Consider the following 22,593-nt stretch of genomic DNA (forward strand, 5'->3'; position numbering starts at 1 on the left):
TTTATTTTTTTAGGTGTTTTGTCTTTACATTCAGCTCACCTTGTGTCCCCTGCTCCCCCTCAGTATACACACACACACATGCACACACACACATAATATATATATGAATATATGTGTATACACATACACATACAGCCATATACATATATGTACCTATACATATAAATACGCATGTATAATATGCACATCCATACATGACCATACACACCTGCATATACATGTGTGAACACACACACATATACAGATGTACACACATATGTACATGCATCGATATATACATATATACACGTAAATCTATACCTACACATATACATGTATGCATACACATATGTTTATATACATGTGTATACACATATATGTGTATACATACATATATAATTATACACATACAGACACATGCATAGGTTCCCTCTAACTACCCTAATACTGTAAAAGGTTTCTTGAGCCACAAATATCACCTTTTTGTGGAGGACTGTTAACAGTTCAATGAGTTCTTTACAGCTTCTCTTTCCTGTTTACATTTTCATGTTTTTCTTGACTCTTATATTTTAAAAGTCAAAATTTCTATTCAGTTCTGATCTTTTAAACAAGAATGCTTGGGAGTCTTCTATTTCATTGAAATTCCATTTATCCCCTGAAGTATTATACTCAAATTTGCTGGGTAGGTGAGTCTTGGTTTTAATCCTATCTCCTTTGACCTCTGGATATTCTAATCCCTTCACTCTCTTTGTGTAGAAACTGTGAAAGTGACTAGAGAACTCTGGAACTTGGCTAAAACATTCCTAGGAGTTTTCCTTTTAGAGTCTCTTTGAGAAGGTGATAAGTGAATTCTTTCCCTTTCTATTTTACCCTCCACTTCTAGAATATTAGGTCAGTTTTCCTTGATAATTTCTTGAAAAATGATGTCTAGGCTCTTTTTTTGATCATGACTTTCAAGTAGGTCAATAATTTTTAAGTTATCTCTTCCAGATCTATTTCTCAGGTCAGTTGTTTTTCCAAAGAGATATTTCACATTGTCTTCTATTTTTTTTCATTCTTTTAATTTTGTTTTAAAATTTCTTGATTTCACATAAAGTCATTAACTTCCATCTGCTCCATTCTAATTTTTAAAGGACCATTTTCTTCAGTGACCTTTTGAATCTTCTTTTCCATTTGACCAATTCTGCTTTTGAAGCCATTCTTCTCTTCATTGATCTTTTGCCATTTAGGTTAGTCTACTTTTGAAGATGTTATTTTCTTCAGCCTATTTGGGGAGTTTTCCTAAGCATGCTGTTGGTTCGTTTGTCATTATTTTCTTGCATCTCTCTCATTTCTCTTCCCATTTTTTATCTCCACTTCTCTTACTTGATTTTTGAAATCCTTTTTGAGCTCTTCTGTGGCCTAAGACCATTTGATATATTTTTTGAGGCTTTGGATTTAGGAGCCTTGACCTCACTGTGTTCCTCCAGTTGTATGCTTTGGTCTTGCTATTATTGTGTGCTTTGATCTTCCTCAATCTAAAGGATAGAAGAAAGTATCTTTTCACCCAGAAAATAACCTTCTATATTTTTATTTTCCCCCTTTTGGGCACTTTCCCAGCTAAGTACTTGAATTTTTAATCCTGTTTCAAGTGGAGGGTATACTATTGAAGGCTTCAGAGGTTTTGTGCAGCTACTCTCCAAGATATCTCTAGTGACATGTAAGTTTTCAGTTCCTTCAAAGTGGCATAGTCAAGGGAGAGGTGCTTACTCCCCACCTGGCCTGTGCTCTGATCTGTGAGCAACCACAAGCATTCTTTTTCTGCCCTGGAACTGTGAATGTGATTCCCTCACCACAGCTTCCACGAGCTCCACCACATCAGTGTTTCTCTTAAACGCAGGATCCCAACTCATGACTGAAAGATCAGCTGCCTGATTCCCCCACTCTCTGCAGACTGAGAGCTTCAGAAGTGGCCGCTACTGTGGCAGTGGCTGTTGTTGCCTTCAAGCTGGTGCTGGGGCTGGACTGGGTCATGCTCCCCTCTAATCCAGATGAAAGAGGTTTCTTGTTGCCCTTTGAAGCTGTCTTTGGCATTTGTGGGTTGTTAAATCTTGAAATTGAGGCAGCTGCCCATGATGTAGCATGCTGAATCCTAAACCAGTCCTATCTGGTCAAGCTCTGAGTCTGGTGCAATGGTCCCATCTTGTTGGTCTTACAGGTGGCTTTGGGCTGCAAATCTGTTTCACTCTGTCATTTTCTGAACTCTGCTGATCTAGAATTTGTTTAGAGTCATTTCTACAGGTATTTTAAGGTCTTTGTGGGGATAGCTAGCATAGGTCCATGCTTCTACTCCACCATTTTGGCTTCACCCCCACTCTCAACTTTTAATAAGTAGTTCTGCTTGGTTTAAATATATTCCCACACTGGGTACCCCTATCTCTTTTCAACTTCCTTTTTTGTGTTTTGTCTTTTTCCAATAAGTTGTAAGCTCCTTGAGGGCAGGGATTCTCTTCCTTTATTCTTTTTCTTATTTTATCCCCTGAATTTGGCATACTGCCTGACACATGGTAGGTGCTAAACAAACATTTATTGAATTTCACTGAGAAAAATAATATGCTTCACCAGACCACCAAAGTGCTCTGAAGGAAAGAAAGAAGGAAGGAAATAATGCTGCATTTTTTAAGTGCCTACTATGGACCAGGCACGCTGCTAAGCATTTTTTAAGTATTAGTTGAACTGATCCTCATACCAGTTCTAAAAGGCAATTGTTATTATTGACTCCATTTTACAGCTTTGGAAACTCAGGCAGACAGATAAATTACTGGTCTAGAGTCACATAGCTAGTAAATTTCAAAGGCAGGATTTGAATTCAAGTCTAACTCAAGATGTTAGGTACTTTTCATTGCCCAAAAACATAGTAAAAACCAACAATCATTTCTTGCTTTAAATCCTCTACAGATGAGGAAAAATAGGCCCAGAGAATGTAAGTGATTTGTCCAAATTTACATTAAAAAAGAATAGAATATAATATGGATTTAAACCTAACTTTTCTGAATCTAAAAACAATGTTTTTTTTAATTTTTTTTCATTTATCTTTCATGGCCTCTACATCCAATGTAGATTGGATTAAATTAAATTTCTTTCCTTAGATAGAAAGACAAAAACAGATCCTTTTCTTTTCTCTCAAATTGCAGCCCCTGTTTGCTATTTGCAGAGTTGCTCTGATCACTGATTTCTAACCATTCCTTTTTATGAGAATTCAAGTCCTACGATAATCATGCCCTCTGACCACACTGTAGGAGGCAGCTGATGACAGATTCTCCTTTGGAAGAAATGAGAAGGTGGAGTCACTACAGGCAGGCAGAGACGATTGCTAGGAGCTCCCTTCAATAAAGGTACTGCTGGGCACAGAATCTGAAGTCATCAATAAAGTGAAAACTGAAGCTAAGGGATTTTTTTATCAGCTCTTGAGAGTCATACATAATTCATCCTTTCACCACCACCCAATCAATGGTAAAGTAATGAGATCTTACTCTTTGACATACCATATTATTACCTGGAAGAAATGGAAGTTTTTCATTGGCTATGGAGGTTACTCTTGGAAAGGGTAGAATTGAAAATCAGGAAATATTTGCGATTTCATTCTCTCTTTGGATTTTCAGACTATGTACCTGCCCTTAGAGGCTGTATCCAGGATGTTGAAGTCAGTATATTATCTTCCTATTATGATTTTGTGACAGAGTTCAGATAGCATCATCTACAGATGGCTTCTCTTTGGGTTTGCCATAGGATGGAGGGGAGTTAAATACTGTGTATGCCTTCTAGACAGTACACTGCCTGCTGGAGTTGAACATCACCTTTTTGGTCAAGCAAGTTAAGATACTATTTCTGGAATTCTTTTATTCACCTGTGCTTTATCTCACTCATTCTGTCATCTTCTCAGCTGGGGAAATGAACCAAAGCATTTGCCAAAGCTCTTAGAAAAAAAAGTCTCATTTTATGCACTTAAAAATCTTTTAATGGAGAGAGAAGCTTCACTTTTCACTTCAGGACCAAAATGAAATTATGTAAATCTAATATTAAGAAACTTTGTGCTGAGTGAGGAGCTAGGGAAATGAATCTACTCCCTTTCCCTAGGAATGAGGGAGTGAGGACATGATTTATTTTGGTCCTAGGCATGGGATTTTGTCCACTATCAGAGGGAAGTTATGCTTATTTTTCTCAGAACTTCAGTTCATTATATAAGTATTCGGTTATCCTGGCTTAGGGTACATCTAGGATTCTACTCAGTGTCCAATAAGCAGTTATAGGAAAAATATTTATTTCTGTACATTGGAGGAATGATAAACACAGAAACTAATAAGCACAAATATGACCAAAAATGTTAAAACAAGGTTGTATAACTTAACCTAGAACTACTTTTAGAGTATGCAAGAATGCTGATACAGTCAATCTTCAACATTCATGCATTTAACTTTCACAACTTCAAGAATTCCTCTGATTTTATTAGTAGCCTCATTTTCACTTTCATGTTGGCAACTGCACATTCACAGCTATGTGCCAGATAGAAAAAAAGAGGTGTGACACATGCAAGTTTCTGGAGGGGCTGATGTCCTACTATGAGTTTTACTGCTCTTGTTCAGCCTACTGTGTATTCATTTCATATTTTCATTATTTGCCTTTAAAACTCAAGTTTTGGGCTGTAATAATGACCCCAAAGCATAGTGCAAGTCATTTGGGCTCCAAGGCCAAGGGTGAAAAATCAGTGATGGGGCTGAGTGAAAAACTAAAGGTGTTAAATAAACTTCATGCCAGAACCTCTACAATCACTGTTGACTGAGAGTTTGGTATCACTCTGTTGGAAAAAGCGCATAATATCAAAATCTGTTTTTTTTTTTTTTTACTAAACAATTGTATATATAGAAAAAGTGTATTTTCAGCAAACATTTTGAAATATTAGCTATTTTGGTGGTTGTGGGAACTTAATCCTCTATTTCCCATATATATCCATTGTATCAACATTTGTGTTTTTGACTTTTGCACCATTTTCTAGGAATATTACCTCTTGAAGAAAATGAAGATTGATTATATTTAAACCTCAACAGAAATTAAAAGTCTCTGAACTCTGCACAGTCCAAACAAAGCTTTGCTGGTAACACATTAAATCTTGGATCAATCCTCTCTTTTGGAGCCATTTTCTCCATTGCAGAGGTTTTCCCTCAGATTCAGTATATCCAAAATAGTACTTGCTGCCTCCCTTCCCACCCCTGCTCCCAAAAGCTAAACAGTTTCTTAATTACTCTGAGGACACAATTCATCCTCCCAGCTGCCCAGACTCATGGCCTCAATATTGTCTTTACTCTTCACTCCAATTTGCCCTACATGTCCAACTCATTGCCAAATTTTATCTATTTTTCTGTCATAGTGTCTCTTTTATGGATCCTATTCTCTCCTTTCACATAGCTACCATACTGATTTAGACCCTGATCATCATATTCCCAACTTTTTATGCTTACATTCTACTGGATCCTTTTACCTTGTGTCTCTTCCCACTTTACTCCAAACTCCATTCAGTTGCAAAACTGTGATTTTCTTAAAGCATAGACCTTAGGCCATACCGTCTCCACCCAATAAATTCCAATTGCCCCCTATTCCATCCAGGATTAAATATAAACCTTTTGTTTGCCATTTAAATATCTTTAAAACTTGGGTTCTTCCTATCTTTCCAGTCTTCTTAAACATTACTTTTTTCTAGATACTGCTCCATCTACCTACTCTGGTCTACTTACTGTTCCTCTGGGAGAATATTCTATATCCTGTTTCTTTACCTTTGCACTAGCTGTTCCTCATGCCTAGAATGTTTCTTCTCCTTCCCTCTCCTTCCCAGAATCCTTGATTTCCTTCAAAACTCACCTGAAATTCCACCTTTTGTATGAGGCCTGTCCCCATCTCACTCGGTAGTACATCCTGCCCTTCTAAAGTTACCTTCTGTCGATTCTTTGTGTGTCCTGTTATAACAGCAAGGACCCTGACATACACAGGAGGGCCTGTTGTACAGGTTCTTAGATCTGCTTTTCTAAAAGAAAAGCAACTTTGAAGGGTCAAAAATCACTTTAATCAAACACATATACCAACAGAGAAAATACAAGCAGAAAAATAAAGACCAATACGCAAGGTTTCCCACTGTCTGATCATATGCAATTCATACATCACAGATCAACAGATGGATCCAACTGTCTGACCATTACATACATACATAGATATCAGAGAGAGAAACACCAACATCTGGGTTTCCAAAGGAAGAGAATCCCTACCCAGAGTTTCACTTCCAATGAGTAAGCCCCAAAGTAAAATCTGACTTAAGAGTACTTATGCACTTTTCAGAGCCAGAGGCCACAACCCTCTGACCCAGTACCTCAATGGAAATTAACAAACGGTACTGAGGCCTATTAATGGGCAGGGAAGATCTTTAATGCTTTCCCCCTCCTACCATTAATGTTACATTATCATTACACCTGTATACATCTGTTTATTTATATGATGCTTCCCCTATTAGAATATAAGCTTTGTGGGTGTGGCAGTTGGGCAGGTACTGCTTTTGCCTTTCTTTGTATTCCTAGGTCATGGTACAATAGCTGGCATATGTTTGTGAACTGACTGGCTAACCCCTGATACTAGTCAGGTCCATTCATTGTATTCAAGACATTCTATCATCTTGAACACATATGATCACAGGTAAGGCTGGGCATCTCCAGCCAAATGATTAGATATGTTCTCCTTGGTGTTGGTGTTCAATCACTCAGTAAAACAATAGAAACATCAAAGGAATGGTGGTGAGGGGCCCAACAACAATTTTCCCCAGTAGAATGCATGATCTTTGTGGGAGCAGAGGCAGAGTTGGGGGTAGGGCACAGCCTGCCTCTCTAATGACCTTACAGGAATTCTAGGAACAGAACATTCTACTTGTTACATGGGAGGATCTAAATAAGAGATCCATTCAGAAACTGTCTCTTCTGAGTGTTGCAATCTCCCACCTCTCTGACTCTGTCACAATGGACTTAATGGTAGCACAAGAGACCTTGGAAAGATGCCACACAAAAAATACCAAGTCTTTTTATTGGTATACTCTAATATGGCAAGAAACAACTAAGGCATTCTTCATTAGACTGCAAGCATCTTGAGGGCAGGGATTTTTTTGCCTCTTTTTATCCCCACCACTTAGCATGTTGCAAGATACATAGCAGACACTTAATAAATGTTTACTGAATGAATAAATGTCCAACTACTCAATTATTGAGTCACACCTATGATAGACCAACAAGAAAGCTTGAATGTGCATGCTTTGCATATATTACATAAGAATAAGAGCATCCATAATAAGTCTTATCAGATGAAACTGTAACAAAGACAAAATAGCCTGATGAAAAAGAAGTTCAGTTTAATTCATCAAACATCAAGCTTTTCCTTTGGAAATGCCAAAAAGCTTATTCAAATCAGAGTCATGTATTGCTAAAAATGCTGCCCTCAGTGTCTGGGAGAACTGAATTCAAGTTCTGTGCCTGAGGCATACAGACTATGTCACCCTCCTTTCAGTAATGAAATCACAAGTCTCTTTAAACAAATGTAAAAGGTGGACTGGAAATGGTGCTTTGATACAACAAGCCACATAAACACAAGGGAGATAGTAGTATTTAGTGGAAAGAACATGAAAAATAATGTCACAATACCTAGGTATGAATTCTGGCTCAACAAATTGCTATCTGTGTTACTTTAGCTTGGACAAGGCATTGAAATTCTCATCTGCCAATTTTCTTATTTATGTGTAACACTTCCATCCACCCAGGTTGAGTGGTTTTCCCTAAAAGACAGGCCCTTATGTGCTGCATAGAAAGAGGAAGTGGTACTTCTTGACTAGCTAAGAGAATGATGGTATGATTCCTCGTAGGTATAGGAAGAAAACTGTTGGAGGACATATTTCCAAGGAAGACTCTTAGAGAGCAGTTCCAGAGGAAAAAGGCACAAACTTTTGAATAGTCAAGAGAAACCCCAGTGTTATTCATTGGGGAAAACTAGTCTCTTCAATTTCAGCACTTGCAGCCCTAGAGACTGCAAAGAGATGTCTTTCCTTTCAGTAAGATAGTTTTCTTGATTTGAGGTAAGATCTCATCTTGCTTCCAGCTGAAGAGGTCATTTGTACTCCCGTATTTTTTGACTATTCCAATCTGTGTAACTTATTGATTTCTATACACCATATACTTTGATGAAGAAGTTTACTAGCTATGTGTGATAATGTATATCCAGTTTTTGGAGGGAGATAAAGTAGAGAATGTAGCTAAATAACAACCCTACTTTTGAGAGTAATCAGGTAAACTGTTTTTTGTTCAGAATGTATTATACTCCTTTGTTTTTTTGTTTGTTTGCTTTTTGAGGGAGGGAGGGCTGTGCAGGTCACCAGCCTCACTTATCCTCCAGAGTCATCTGAATCCAGTGACCTCATATTCCTCAGGATGACTGAAGGTGACCCAGGACGCAGTGGGAGGCCTTGGGAAGTTTAGGCCAAGGTCTTTGCAGATACTCACTTAGAGTGAAGCAATGCCCATTTATGGAATAGGTCTGTTGAAGAGGTAGCCAGGGCATGGCCCCTTTAATGAGGTCAAGAAAAAGAAAGACATCAGGCTGGGTGGGAACCAGCAACAGTTACTATTGATGATCACGGTAAATCTAGGAGAACTTAGGCAGGGACCCTTTGTAGTCCCAGTTTCAGAATGCAGTAGGTTTAAGGTTTTAGGACAGGACAGGACAAGACAGCACAGGACAGGACAGGGCAGGAAAGGAAAGGAGCCAGGAAAACCCAAGGCAACTGGGCATCTTTTGGCCATCCAAATTTACCTTCCTTTGGAGAGGAGAAGGAATGGGAGGGGGAGGCAGATAAGAGAGGAGGAGTTGAGTTACCAGCTAGCTGGGTTCCTGTTCAGCCAGCTGCATCTACTCACAGGAGTGTATTCGTCAAGTGCAAATCATGTCATCATTTCTCTGATGGCATGGTCTTTGGCAACAAAGGATGAACACAATCCAATTATACCCCTAGACTGTCATTTCTGAGATATTTTGGATAGATGTAATTCTACCCTACTATCCCTTTTGAAGATAGACAAGGAAAAGAGCAGTCAGCCATCTGCAGCCTTCCTCCTCAACCCAAAAAAATGTCAATATCAATGTTCCTTGGAGGAAAGTGTGTCAGATCTCAGATCAGATATTTATGTCACATGTGAGTCAATTATCTTCGTGTATTAGAGGCTTGATCACTCTTTTTCTCTCTCTCTCTGTATATACACATATGTGTGTATGTATGTAGGTGTGTATCTGGACTAGAGGATAAGATGATCTCTGAAGTCTCTTCCAACTTTAAATCTATAAACCTATAACCTTATGCCATGAACTCAGTGGCCTATTCCAACCTAAAATCCTATAATAATATGATAACTTAATGAAGAGAAGCAAAGACAAACTCAAATTCTTAATAATAATTTTTGACCCAAGAACCTATAGATGAATGACCCTTCTAAGTTTTTTTTTTAAAGATATAATGCTATCAAGAAATAACAAGTAGGATTTTAGATTAAAAGGAGTATACTTTTAAGATTTTTGATTTTTTTCCCCCAGCCTCCTTCTTCTCTCTATGCTTTCCTCTTCAATAAATTCTCTAAATCATAAACATCCTCTTTGGATTCTAAGAATCACTGGTTAAAATTGCGTTTTAATAAAAAGTCGCATGAGAAAAAGTTTTTTTTGAAATTCATTCTATGTATACCCTTTTGTTTTGTGCAACTTCACTTAGTTCCATAAGGAGAAACAAGATCCTAGTATAATATCTAAATTCTAATACAGTAAAATACTTCGCATTAATATTCTAGGCATAAGCTGCAGTTCATTCTTTTGAACTGAAAATGAGAAAAACATCTTCTTCCCCATGGAGGATTATCAGAGCAGAGGTATAATGCCCTCTGCCCTCATCAACAGCAATATCTTTCCTCAGTTCCTAAGCATCCTTAGGACTTCTGTATTAACTATAGTCTGTGTTACTGAACAACCTCTGCCTGCAAAAAGGAACAGGCAATCTTGCTTGGGCTCAGGAATAAACTATATTCTTTGTAACGTAGAATTTGCAAAATTTTAAAATATTTGGAGGTTCATAGAGAAAAAAATTGTGCTCTCTCTCCTTCAAGTTTTTGTCAATATCATCCCCATTTGTTTCATTTACAGATATGACGATTGTTTCTGACTAAATTCCAAATATCATTCTTGACCAAGACACCCCAAGCAGCATGTTGCAGCAACATCTACAAAACATTTCTGGCAAAATCTCATTTTGTTAATCCACTAGGGTATCATTCAGTAGCTGGCTGGTTACTATTATACTCTGTCCCCATCAGAAGAGTCCAAGAAGTACCAGGTCACTCCACAAGTTACTGCGAAAGTGATTGATTATACTCTGGTATAACCTTGCTATACATTATGGCCAGGTCTAAATATATTGTTGATATGGACAAAGCCAATTGCCATAATCATTCTAATTTAGACAGAGTTATGGCCACACTCTCTATGGACAGCATTGAAACAAAATAAAAAACCTTCTACTCCACTTGGGGCTACCTTAAACCTCCGAAAAGTCTAGGGATTATTTATTTTGGTTTAATACAAAAACATACATTTATAAGTTGTAAGGGACCTTGGAAGTAGCCCTTTGATTTCAGGCAGATTTTACAAATAAGAAAATTAATGTCCAGAGAAAATAAATGACACATCTAATGATAAGAGAGCTATTGAGTGATATAGAAGAGACTATATAACTCAGACTTTCTGCATCAATTTGACTGTATACATAGCAAGTTAGTATCTGCTAAATTCACAATAATAACTTTAGTGTAATCTCATATTTGAAATGAAATCATTGGTTCTCAGGCAAGGTTAGAAATTAGGCTGTGCAAGGGTAGGTCAGGGTGACTTTCTATACTCCCGCTCTTCTGTCTGTGTTGACATGTTTTCCCAAGGGATAAAGAAAGGAGGCAAGAAAGGTGAAAACAGATAGAAGAGGACAAAAGTAAAATGAGAAAAATAAATTGAAAGAACAAGCATGCAGTGGGAAACTAGTTTCAGGATGTGGCTATTTTCACATCAGCTTTAGAACAAATATTGAGTCACCTAGAGGAGGTGTGTGTGTGTGTGTGTGTGTGTGTGTGTGTGTGTGTGTGTGTGTGTGTGTGTGTGTGTGTGTGTGTGTGTGTGTGTGTGTATGTGTGTATGTGTATGTGTGTGTTTTGTGTGTGTATGTTTGTTGGGGGATGTGGGATGTGTACCCACAAGCAAATGAAGGGAAGAACAGTTGACACCCTATATTTCCTACTGATCTTAAAAGTTTCAAGCTTGGCAATGTCATTTTTTTCATATCCCATTGTATCTCAGCACTAAAAAATTTCTCCTGTTTGAAAAAAACTTTTTAAAAATAATAATGACATAAAGCAGGGTATATTATAAAATCTCTGAGGGATACCCACAGCTCCACAATCATCCATTTGTTTGAATCTAAATCCTGTTCACTTAAAATTAGAAAGGATTTTAAAATAGCAAAAAATAAGGTGTTTTTCTTTTTTCTTAGACCTCTTTTTAGCTTAATAAGTGATTTGTTTCTTAATTCTGGACAGTCCCTATAATTTTTTTCCTTTTCCCTTCATATGCCCAAACCAGAAATTAGTTTTCAAAATAACTTGTCAATCATTTAGGAAAAGGCATTAAAAACAAACATGTAGGTGTATGCACATGTACAAATATATTCACACATTCACATATGTATTAATGTGTATATACATGTGCATACATTTATACACATATATACATATATATATACATATATATATATATACACATATACACACACACACATACATACATCCATACTGAGACTAAGTGTTATAGATCCTGAATGAACTCATCACAAGATTCTTTCTTACATGGTCTGTGGGTAAAAGCAGTTTTAGATGGCCTGAACCAGTCCTTGTTCTATTTTTGAAGCTTCCAAATTTGGCTTCATATGGAAACATCTTGGTCTTGAAGCTATCTCTACGTGGATTTCCCATCATTACTGAAATAGAACTTTATAACACCTCTAGTGCTAAGGAAAGGAAGTAACAGGAAAGGGAACAGGCAAGTGAAGAGAAATGACTTCCCCAAAATCACACAGCTACTAAGTAACAGAGTTGGGATTTGATTCCAGAGGGAGGGATGAAAGGAGGGAGAGAAGAAAGAGGAGACAAAAGAAATAGTGGGATTTTCACAATATAAAGTTCTCATGAAGCCACATGCCCCATTTCTTCTTTTCTGAACCATGTCCTCTCATGATTTTCAATCTTATTCTGTTTATATTTTCTTCTTTACTCCCCTTTTTGTGGTAACTGAAGTATGAATTTTTTATCATACATCAACGTATTACTCCTCTGGGGAGGATATTTGAAGTTTATTAAATGTGATTCTAATGGTGGGAATTACATGTTTCATGGCGTTTCTGGAGGAGGTATGCAGGGATAGGTGGCTCTTTTGATTCCTCTAAATCATGTCATTTACTTGGTAACAGAGTGCAGTGAGATAAGATACTTGATAGATTTAGGGCTTTACTTCTGATTTTCCTTCTTTGTTTCAAATCTTATTTTCAGTATGATGCATAACATCACTTCCTTACTATCTCTTCTACCTGCTTTCATCCAGCTTCAAAATCTCATTTGCTATCAATCTAGAGTCTAAAGGTGACTGACATAAGACTTATTCAAAGAAAGCATTCAAGTTAGATAGCATGGTCTTGGTGTTGTGTGACCAGAAAATAGGAACCTTAGGCTACACTCTTTCATTAGTAAGCTGTGAGGCCATATACATGTTATATAAATTCTCTTTGCTTCTTTTCACATCACTTAATGAGATCCTTAAATTAGCTAATCTCTACATGCTCTTTCTGCTTTCTCATTCTGATTCTTTGCAGGCATCTTTAGTCTTACTTCACTGGCAACAAAGACCACCGATCTCATGTCCCTGGGCATTGGCCTCTTGCCTTTATTTTCTTGCAGCTCTGTAAGGAAAGTTCAGAAGAGATGAAACATCCCTCAAAGTGGATCTAATTCATGTATCTTTTGTTTTCCCTGGAAGGTAACTGAAATTTAAATGGGCTTTCTGGAATTTTTGGAGCTGTTAAGGACCAAATTTCCTTGCCTTCTGTGTCACCCAAAAGCTATGCTGAGGCAGACTATGGTTGGCAGACCTTCCCTTCCATTGTTTGGCAAAGAGATTTTCTTACCCAGAAATATTCAATGCTTTTTAACCTGCTGAGCAAGTCAACATTATAATTCATGTTGTAGGTTTGGAAGATATACTAAGTTTCTAGGAACATGCACAAATAATTTTCAAGCATGTCAAGAGTTCCAGAACACAAACATAGAATACCTCCCTCTCTATGTAATGCAAACAGAATTCAGAGCTGCTTGTTCCTTCCAGAGGCAGAATGGGAGAGTAGCTAAAGGTATACTTTGCTATCACTTCTAACTCAGGAAACTATACAAGTGGATCCTGTTATGTAATAAATATTCAATGAATGAGAGCTGACTTTATCTAGTGTTTTAGGGTTTGCAAAAACTTTTCATAATATTATGTCATTTGGCACTCACTCCACTTCGCATCTGTTGCTCTGCCTAGTTTCAGTTCCATGAAACAAAGATTCCCCTCTCAGGATGAGCTAGCCACTTTTAATTTCATCAGCATCTTGTTCACTCAAACCTTGACTGACACAGCCCCCTTCAGCCACTTCTCCTTTCTGAATGGAGGACTGGAAAGTGGAGTAACAAATTCCTCCCCATGCCTGTTTTTTTGTTTGTTTGTTTGTTTTTTGTTTTGTTTTGTTTTGTTTTGTTTTTTACAGAAAGAAGAAACTGGACTCTCAGCACACTTCACTTTGAAACTGCTGCTCTGGGTTCAAACATCAATAAAAAAGATGCCCCCACCCTGGCATCCCAAGATGCCCTTACTCTGGTGTGTCATGATGCCCCCATCCAGTATCTCAACTTTTCCTGACTCCTTTTAGGTGTTGTCTCTTCCCACTAGACTGTAAACTCCTTGAGTGCGAGCACAATTGTTTTATTGTTTATTTTACACCCAATGTTTATCAGACATACATAGGCACTTAATAAATGCATATTATATTGGATTGTTTCTTTACTACTATCAATATTATCCCCATTTTACAGATGAGGAAGCTGAGGGTTAGAGAGCTCAAGTGACTTGACCAGGAATCACATAACTGATAGTGTTAGAGAGAGTTTTATCCCAGACCTTCATGCCCAATGTAGCACTATCTTTACTGTGTCATCCTATCTCTGGACTTTGAATTAGAAACTAAAATATCAACAACTGGATGTATATACCCAAAGAATCCAAAAATCTGGAAGGGATGATCAGGTTTCTGAGTTCATATCTCTGTATGCTTCTGTTCTCTGAGAGAGCAGTTAAAGTATTCCACAGATAAACAATACAAAACCTTTTCTAGTCAATTCAGCAAAGAACCCTGTGGAACAGCCTAGTCAGAGCATGACATTGTGGACAAGACATTGTAGAGCAAGGCATTCTGGGGCTATTTGCAGGACAGTGTCTTCAGCTATGCAATGTGTATTTGGGTTGGTAGTATGGTAAGTAATGGAAGGCTTAGGAGTGGGAGAAGGAGAGAAGTCTTCAGACACAATCAGGCAGAAAAGCGGTAGTAGTGATTCTAAAGGGGTCATTATGGTCTTTTAGTATAGATCCATCAATCTGTCACCTGGGAATAAATGGTATATTGTGCTGTACAAAAAGACTGAGTTATATGTCAGGAGATACTGAAATACAGGAGAATGTTGTAATAGCCCAGTTTCTTAATCAGCAATAGCTCCTATTCTCCAATACTTACAGCTATGCTATCATGTTAGCCAAGAAGCAGACACTATTCACAGAGGATGAATTTCTGGCATTGGTGGTGTCTTGTTTTTGAATGGAAACAGCTTTTATGGGCGTGGTTCAGAGATTCAGGTAGTCATTGGCAAAAGGAAAAGTAATTCAGCTAAATTTAATGGAGAATGATCTGTCATTAGGAATAGAGAATGCAGTAAAGTCAAATCTTTCTTCTTAGAGATTTAAAGGGCACAGCACACAGACATTCCCATTTGTGCTGCAAACACTTTTGGGAGGTGAATAGTAAAATCCAATCCCCATTGCATAAATTAAAATGCTGACAGAGAATATGTTCTGCTCATTTCTTTCTTGTGCCTCTCTTTCTCCTACTTTTGAAGCCTGATCTCACTTGCCTGCTTCCTGTGACATCAGTTACACTCTTGCCCTCTACTATTCCAGTCCTTTTGGGTAAAACTTACAGGTTTCCAGCTCTTCTACTAAATTGAGCTCTCTGGAATAAGCACATATGCTTCTCTTGAGATTTTACATGGGTTGTGTTACTAAAAATAGAGAATAACACAGGGCTAAATCAAAATAGGTTTTAAAATTGAGTACTTAGCCTGACATCCTTAAACCCTTAAATATTTTCATGACCCTATTTTAATATAGTTTTGTTTCTTTTTTAATTAGGTATTTTTATTTTATGAATTTAAAAACATTCTGAGAAGGGGTCTATAGCCTTCACCAATCTGCCAAAGTGAGACCAAAACAGTTAGGAATCACTCTTTAAAAGCTAACTTTGATCTTCAATGAAATGGAAATCAGTTAGATTTTTATATTTCTAGCTCTACTCTTTCTCTTAAGTTCAGAGTTTATCTCAAAATTCCCATAAGTCAGGGTGTGAAGCCAAGATGGAGGAGTAGAAGGACTTACCTACTCTTAGCTCTACCTCCAAAGCCCATCACATACCTGTAAAAAATTACTCTAAACAAATTCTAGAGCAACAGAAGATACAAAATGTCAGAATGAAAGAGATTTCTAGCCCAAGACAGCCTGGAAGGCCAACAAGAAAGATCTATCACATCAGACTCAGAGCAAAGAGCAGCCCAGCCTTGGTCACTTGGCAAGGCTTCAAAAGGGCTGGAACAGGCAGAATCCTGGGAAGCAGCTGCTGTTCCCAGATCCTCATGAATGCCAAAGACAGCTTCAAAGGTCAGTGAGAAAGCTCTTTCACTTGGGTGAGAAGGGAGCAGGGCCCTGCCCTAGCCCCAGCCCCCAGGTGAGCAGAAGTCACTGCAGCACAGCATCCATTTTTGGAATATCCAGCCTAAAGACACTGGGGGAATTGAGGCACTGATCTGGATCTCAGCCCTGAGTGGCAGCCCTGAGATAAGGAGGAACACTGCCATGGTGGAACTGGTGGAGACTCTGGAGAGGGAACCCTACTCACAGATCCTGGGCAGAAAGCCTGTAGTTGCTCCCAGACCAGACAGAATAAACTCCTCTTCCTTGATTGTGCCACCTTGGAAGAACCAAGAGCTTAAAGGTCCTTAGAGTATACCCTCCAATTGACAAAGGACTCAAAAGTCAAGTAACTGACTGGGAAAATGCCCCAAAAAAGGGAAAAAAAATTAAAACTATAGAAGGTTACTTTTTTGGTGAACAGGAATGTTCCTCCATACTTTCTGAGGAGGAACAACAAAGCATACTATTAGAGGAAGATATCAAAGTCAAGGCTTTTGCATCCAAAAGCATCCAAAATAAATTTGCAATGATCTCAGGTCATGGAAGAGCTCAAAAAGATTTTAAAAATCAAGTAAGAGAGGTGGAGGAAAAATTGTGAAGGAAAATGAAAATGATGCAAGAAAATCAGGAAAATGAGTCAACAGCTTGCTAAAGGACATCCAAAAAAATGCTGAAGATAGTAACACCTTTAAAAATACACTAACTCAAATGACAAAAGAGGTCCAAAAAGTCAATGAGGAGAAAAATACTTTAAAAATCAGAATTAGCCAAATAGAAAAGGAGGTTCCAAAGCTCACTGAAGAAAATAATTCTTTAAAAATTGGAATGAAACATATGGAAACTAATGACTTTATGAGAAACAAAGAAATTACAAAACCAAACCAAAAGAATGAAAAATATTGAAGACAATGGGAAATACCTCATTAGAAAAAACAACTGACCTGGAAAATAGATCCAGGAGAGACAATTAAAAAATTATGGGGTTAACTGAAAGCCATCATGAAAAGAAGAGCTTAGACATCACATTTCATTAAATTTTCAAGGAAAACTACCCTGATGTTCTAGAACCAGAGGGTGAAATAAATATTGAAAGAATCCCTGATCACCTCCTGAAAGAGATATGAAAAGAAAAACTCCTAGGAATATTTTAGCCAGGTTCCAGAATTTCCAGGTCAAGGAGAAAATATTGCAAGCAGAAAGAAGGAAATAATTCCAATACTGTGGGAATACAATCAGGATAACACAAGATGTAGCAGCTTCTACATTAAGGGATTGAAGTGCTTGGAATATGATATTCTAGAAGTCAAAGGAACTAGGAATAAAACCAAGAATTACTTACCCAGAAGAATTGAGTATAATACTTCAGGGGAAAAATAGTCATTCAATAAAATAGAGGACTTTCAAACATCTTTGATGAAAAGACCAGAGTTCAATAGAAAATCTGGCTTTCAAACACCAGAATCAAGAGAAGCATGAAAATGTAAACAAGAAAGATAAATCATAAGGGACTTTCTAAAGTTGAACTATTTACATTCCTACATGGAAAGATAATATTTGTAACTATGGAGACTTTTCTCAGTATTTGGGTAGTTGGAGGGATTATATACATATAGACAGAGGGGAAAGGGTGAGTTGAATAGGAAGGGATTATATCTAAAAAATAAATTAAGGGGTGAGAGAAGAATATATTGGGAGGGGAAAGGGAAAAATGCAATCAAGCTAATTATTTCTCATAAAAGAGGCAAGAAAAAACTTTTTCAATGGAAGGGAAAGGGTGAAGATGAGAGGGAAAATGTGAAGCTTAGGCACATCACATTTTAGCTTAAGGAGGGAATAACATGCTCACTCACTTTGGTCTGAAAATCTATCTTACACTACAGAAAAGTAGGAAAGAAGGAGATAAGTGTGGTATAGGGAAGATGATGGAAGGGAGGGCAAATGGGAGGAAGAAACAATTAGAAATAAACACTTTGGGGTAAGGACAAGGTCAAAAGAAAAAATGAAATAAAAGGGGTACAGGATTGGATGGAGGAAAATATACTTAGTCTTTCACAAAGTGACTATTATGGAAGTCTTTTGCATAACTAAACATGTATAGCCTATATTGAATTGTTTACTTTCAAAGTGGGGATGTGTGGGGAGGGAGGAAGGGAGAGAAGTTGGAACTCAAAGTTTTTGCATGCAAATGGGAAATAAGAAATACAGGTAATGGGGTATAGAAATCTATCTTGCCCTGCAAGAAAAGAGAAAAAACAGGGATAGGGGAAGGGAGAGGTTGATAGAAGGGAAGGAATATTAATGGAAGCAGTATTCAGAATGTATGGGATTGGGGGGGGGAGATGGGGAGAAAATTTGGAATTCAAAACCTTGTTTAAATGAACATTGAAAACTAAAATAAATAAATCGAAAAAATTCGCATAAGTCATATGTAACTGGATAACCAACCAATCCTCAAAATCAGCATGTCAAAAATTGAACTATTTTCCAAAATCTGACCTCCATCTTAGTTTGACTTATTTTCCCATAGCATCATAATTTACTTACATACATATGCTTGAAACCTTTGTGTTATTTTTTATTTTCAAATCAAAGCACCTTAGAAAAATGGCTGATATGGAAGGTTTGAATTACACTATTTAGGAAGGTATTATAGTAGTCTAGGCAATGGATAATGATGGTTTGAATTAATATTGTGATAGTATAAGGAGAATGAAAGGGAGAAATAAGTGAGATGATATAGAGACAATAAACAGGTCTTGAAAACTCATTAGATATGAGAAAATGAATCAATAAATCAACAAACTTTTATTAAATGCATACTATGTGTCAGGTACTGTGATAATTGTTGGCAATAGCAAAAGAAGCAAAGGAGTCTCCACCTTCAAGGAGCTCACAATTTTATGTGGGACACAGCATACAGACAAATATATAAAAAGCAAATTGTATAGAGGATATTTAGGAAATAATTGTAAAATATACAATCATATATTGCAATATAATATATGTTATATATTATATTGCAATATATAATTATATATTATAATATATCACATATAATTATAATTATATATGGTTATGAATAATTATATATAAATAAAGAGGAAGAGCAGTGGAATTAAGAGGGTTAGAGAAAGTTGCCTGTAGAAAACAAAATTTCAGTTGAGACTTAACATCAGGGAGGTTAGTGGTCAGAGAAAAGGAGGAAGAGCATTCCAGGCACAGGAGGACAGCCAAAGAAAGTGCCCAGAGTTGAGAGAGTTGAGTGTCTTGTTCCTGGAATAGGCAAGAAGACAGTGTCACTGGATCAAAGAATATGTGCCAAGAGTATGGTGTAAGAGAATTGGAAATCTAGGCAAGAACTAGGTTGTATAGAGTTTGGAATGCCAAATCAAGCATTTATTCCTGCTGTTGTTGTTATGTGTCCTTTGTTCTCAAAGAGAATCAAGGACATCACATGATTTATGACTTGCATATGAATTGTATTTAAGTGAAGCAGAGTGGGGCAAAGGCATCAGCTTCACTCTCTCAAGACTTCTGTCAAGACAAAAGTCAAGAAAACAGGTAATGGCCCAATATTCAGCGGATGACCTTGGCATCTTAGATGTCTAACCAAGTCCCAAGGACTCCACAGTGGTTACTTCAGCCACTGGAACAAATTGTGCCTGAAAGCAATAGGGAGCCAGTGGAGTTTATTGAGTATGAGGGTGACATGATCAGAATTGACCTCTAAGAAAATCACTTCAGTGGCTGAATGGAGGTGGTTTTTCTGCCTGATTATGTGTAAAGACTCTTCCCCACTCCAGTGCTCCTAAGTCTTCCCTTTTCTGTTATGCTACCAACCCAGATATACATGGAGGATGAAGTAGGTAATTGGAAGGATCATAGCATCTTCAAAAGAAATGCGAAAAAGCATCAGAGTATAACAAAAAGTCTGGTGACTTTATAACTTTTACTTTATGCTTGTTGCAACTGAGATGAACATGTCCAGGTAGAGATGTCTAGGAGATAGTTGGTGATACAGAACTAGAATCCAGGACACAATATAAATTTTTATATATAGATTTGGTGGTTTTCTACGTAGAGAAGATAAGTGAACCAAACAGTTGGTGTGATCACTAAAGGAAAGAACTTAGACAGTTAAAGAGATGAATGGCCAGGAGATAGCCTTGGAGATACCAGTGTTCAGAATGTGGTATATGTGTTTTGAACAAACATAGTACTGAGAACTAGAAGCCAGATAGGTTAAAGGCAACCTAGGAAACAGAAAGGTCATAGAAGTCAAGGGAGTAGAAATTATATAATGATGGGTCAAATTTTGCCAAAAAGGTACTGTGACATAGATAGGTAAAATTGAGAATTGACCACTGGATGTAAATATTAAATGATCCCTGCCAATCATGAAGAGAGCAAATTTAGTAAGCGGTGGAATGTGGAACAAAAGATGTCAGTAAATGGTAAGGAAATATTGGCAGTGTGAATAGGTAACTTTTTAGGATCTTGATATGATAAAGAGGACAAATATAAAATAAGAGGTCAAGGATCAACCGAGGGTGATGAGGAAATATTGATGAGGAATATTGAACATGTGTGTAATCAGCAGAAATTATCAGAATATATGAAGGGATTCAAGACAAATGAGTGGTTGATACAGTAAGCTACCAGAAGTGATGGAAGAGAATGAGATAAAAGTCACAATAGAAAAGTGGTTCAAGAAGAAAAACTATCTCTTCCTTAGAAACTAAAGGAAGTTAAGAAAAATATGAGTGGTGATATAAAAGAATTTTGAAGTATGGATTACTGGAAATAAGAGAGCTCAATATTTATTCCCTCTGTTTTCTTAGTAAAGTAGGAAGTTAATAGGTAGGGGTGTATAGGAGTAATAAGAAGGAGGGAGAGTCTATGCATCTGAAGGACGACAAGAAATTTTGGAATGATTTCTCAAGCGAGTGTGATAGAGTGTCAATTGAGGAATAAAGGATTGCTCTGCAGGATGTAGACTTAATGAGTTTAGATAATTTGAAATTAATTCAGTTAATAGTGTAATATGACTTGCTTTAGTTATATTCATCAGCAATGACACTGAAAAGCCTGGTGGTTGGAGTGATCCTCAACCCAAAGCTAGTCTCTCGATAGGACAAAGAGGCAAGAGAGTCAATGTTAGGTGAGAATGTACAGCTGGACTGGCTAATTGTGTGGTTGTATCACCAAGGAAATATTCACAACACTGACAGTGGCTATGAATATACCAGCACAGTTCTGAATCACAAAGTATAATAGACTCTCCATATAGAAGGCAGAAGAAAACCATTTATTAAGCAGAAAACCAAATCTGTCATAGTAACCAAGAAGTCAATACACATTATCACTGCAGGGGACAAAGTCATTACCAAACCTCCCCCCACCACCACCACCCTGACACATCCTTGCGCACTCATCTTATTATACTCCTTTCCACTGAAAAATAAAAAAGTGTATGTAGTGCAAACACACTTGTTGGATCTTACTCACTGGTTATTGTTCTGGGAATAGACTTTGCAGCTGAGAGCTATGGTCACAAACTGAAGAGTGAAAAGGTGGTTGGGGCATTGGATGGTGTTTGCCTCAGATGCTTAGAGTGAGCAGGATGAGGGACTGTTCGGGGTAATTTCTCATTCTGATAATTGCTATGGTGATGAATCCTTGACTGACTACAGATAGAGACAGGGATATGATGTGATCCATCTTCCCTTCCTTTCATGGCTTAAGCATATACACCTGCAGGGAATGTTAAACCAAAATCTGCTAGGGTTATTCCAGAATCCAGACTTTGGAGACCTCTCCTCTAGCCAATGGTACAAAAGTTTTCTAATCCTAACCCTGGAGGAAGTTGGTAGTTGGTAGTGTAGTGGCTAGAACATTGGGCCTGGCGTCAACAAGCACTGAATTCAAATTTGGCCGCATCCACCTAACTAGCTGTGTAAGACTGCAAATCAGTTAAGCTGTCTCATTTTCCTTAGTTGTAAAATAAGGAGATAATAGCACCTACCTTGATGTGAAGATAATATTAGCACAGTGCCTGACGTACAGTAGGTGCTGTATAAATGCTTATTCCCTTCTTTCCACCTTCCTCTTCCCTATCAGGGCTCATAAACTACAGTGAAAATGATTACACGTAACCAGTTGCTCTCTCTGTCCTCCTGGTCTCTCTCTTTACCTGTCTTTGTGTCAGTGTGGTATGTGTGTGTGTAAGGGGTGGGATGGGCACGTGAGTCTGCGTGTGTGTGTGTGTGTGTGTGTGTGTGTGTGTGTGTAATCAGTGATGGCTAATCACAAGATCGACATATCCAGGGCCACAGTTTGACAGCTGGGTATGAGGATAATGAAAAAGAACTAGTCTTGACTATGCTACATAAAGAGGATGAACACAAGAAGGCAAGCTTGAGAGCCTGCCTC

Source organism: Notamacropus eugenii, chromosome 5 (genome assembly GCF_028372415.1).
Source record: "Notamacropus eugenii isolate mMacEug1 chromosome 5, mMacEug1.pri_v2, whole genome shotgun sequence".
In the NCBI taxonomy this organism is placed as follows: Eukaryota; Metazoa; Chordata; class Mammalia; order Diprotodontia; family Macropodidae; genus Notamacropus; species Notamacropus eugenii.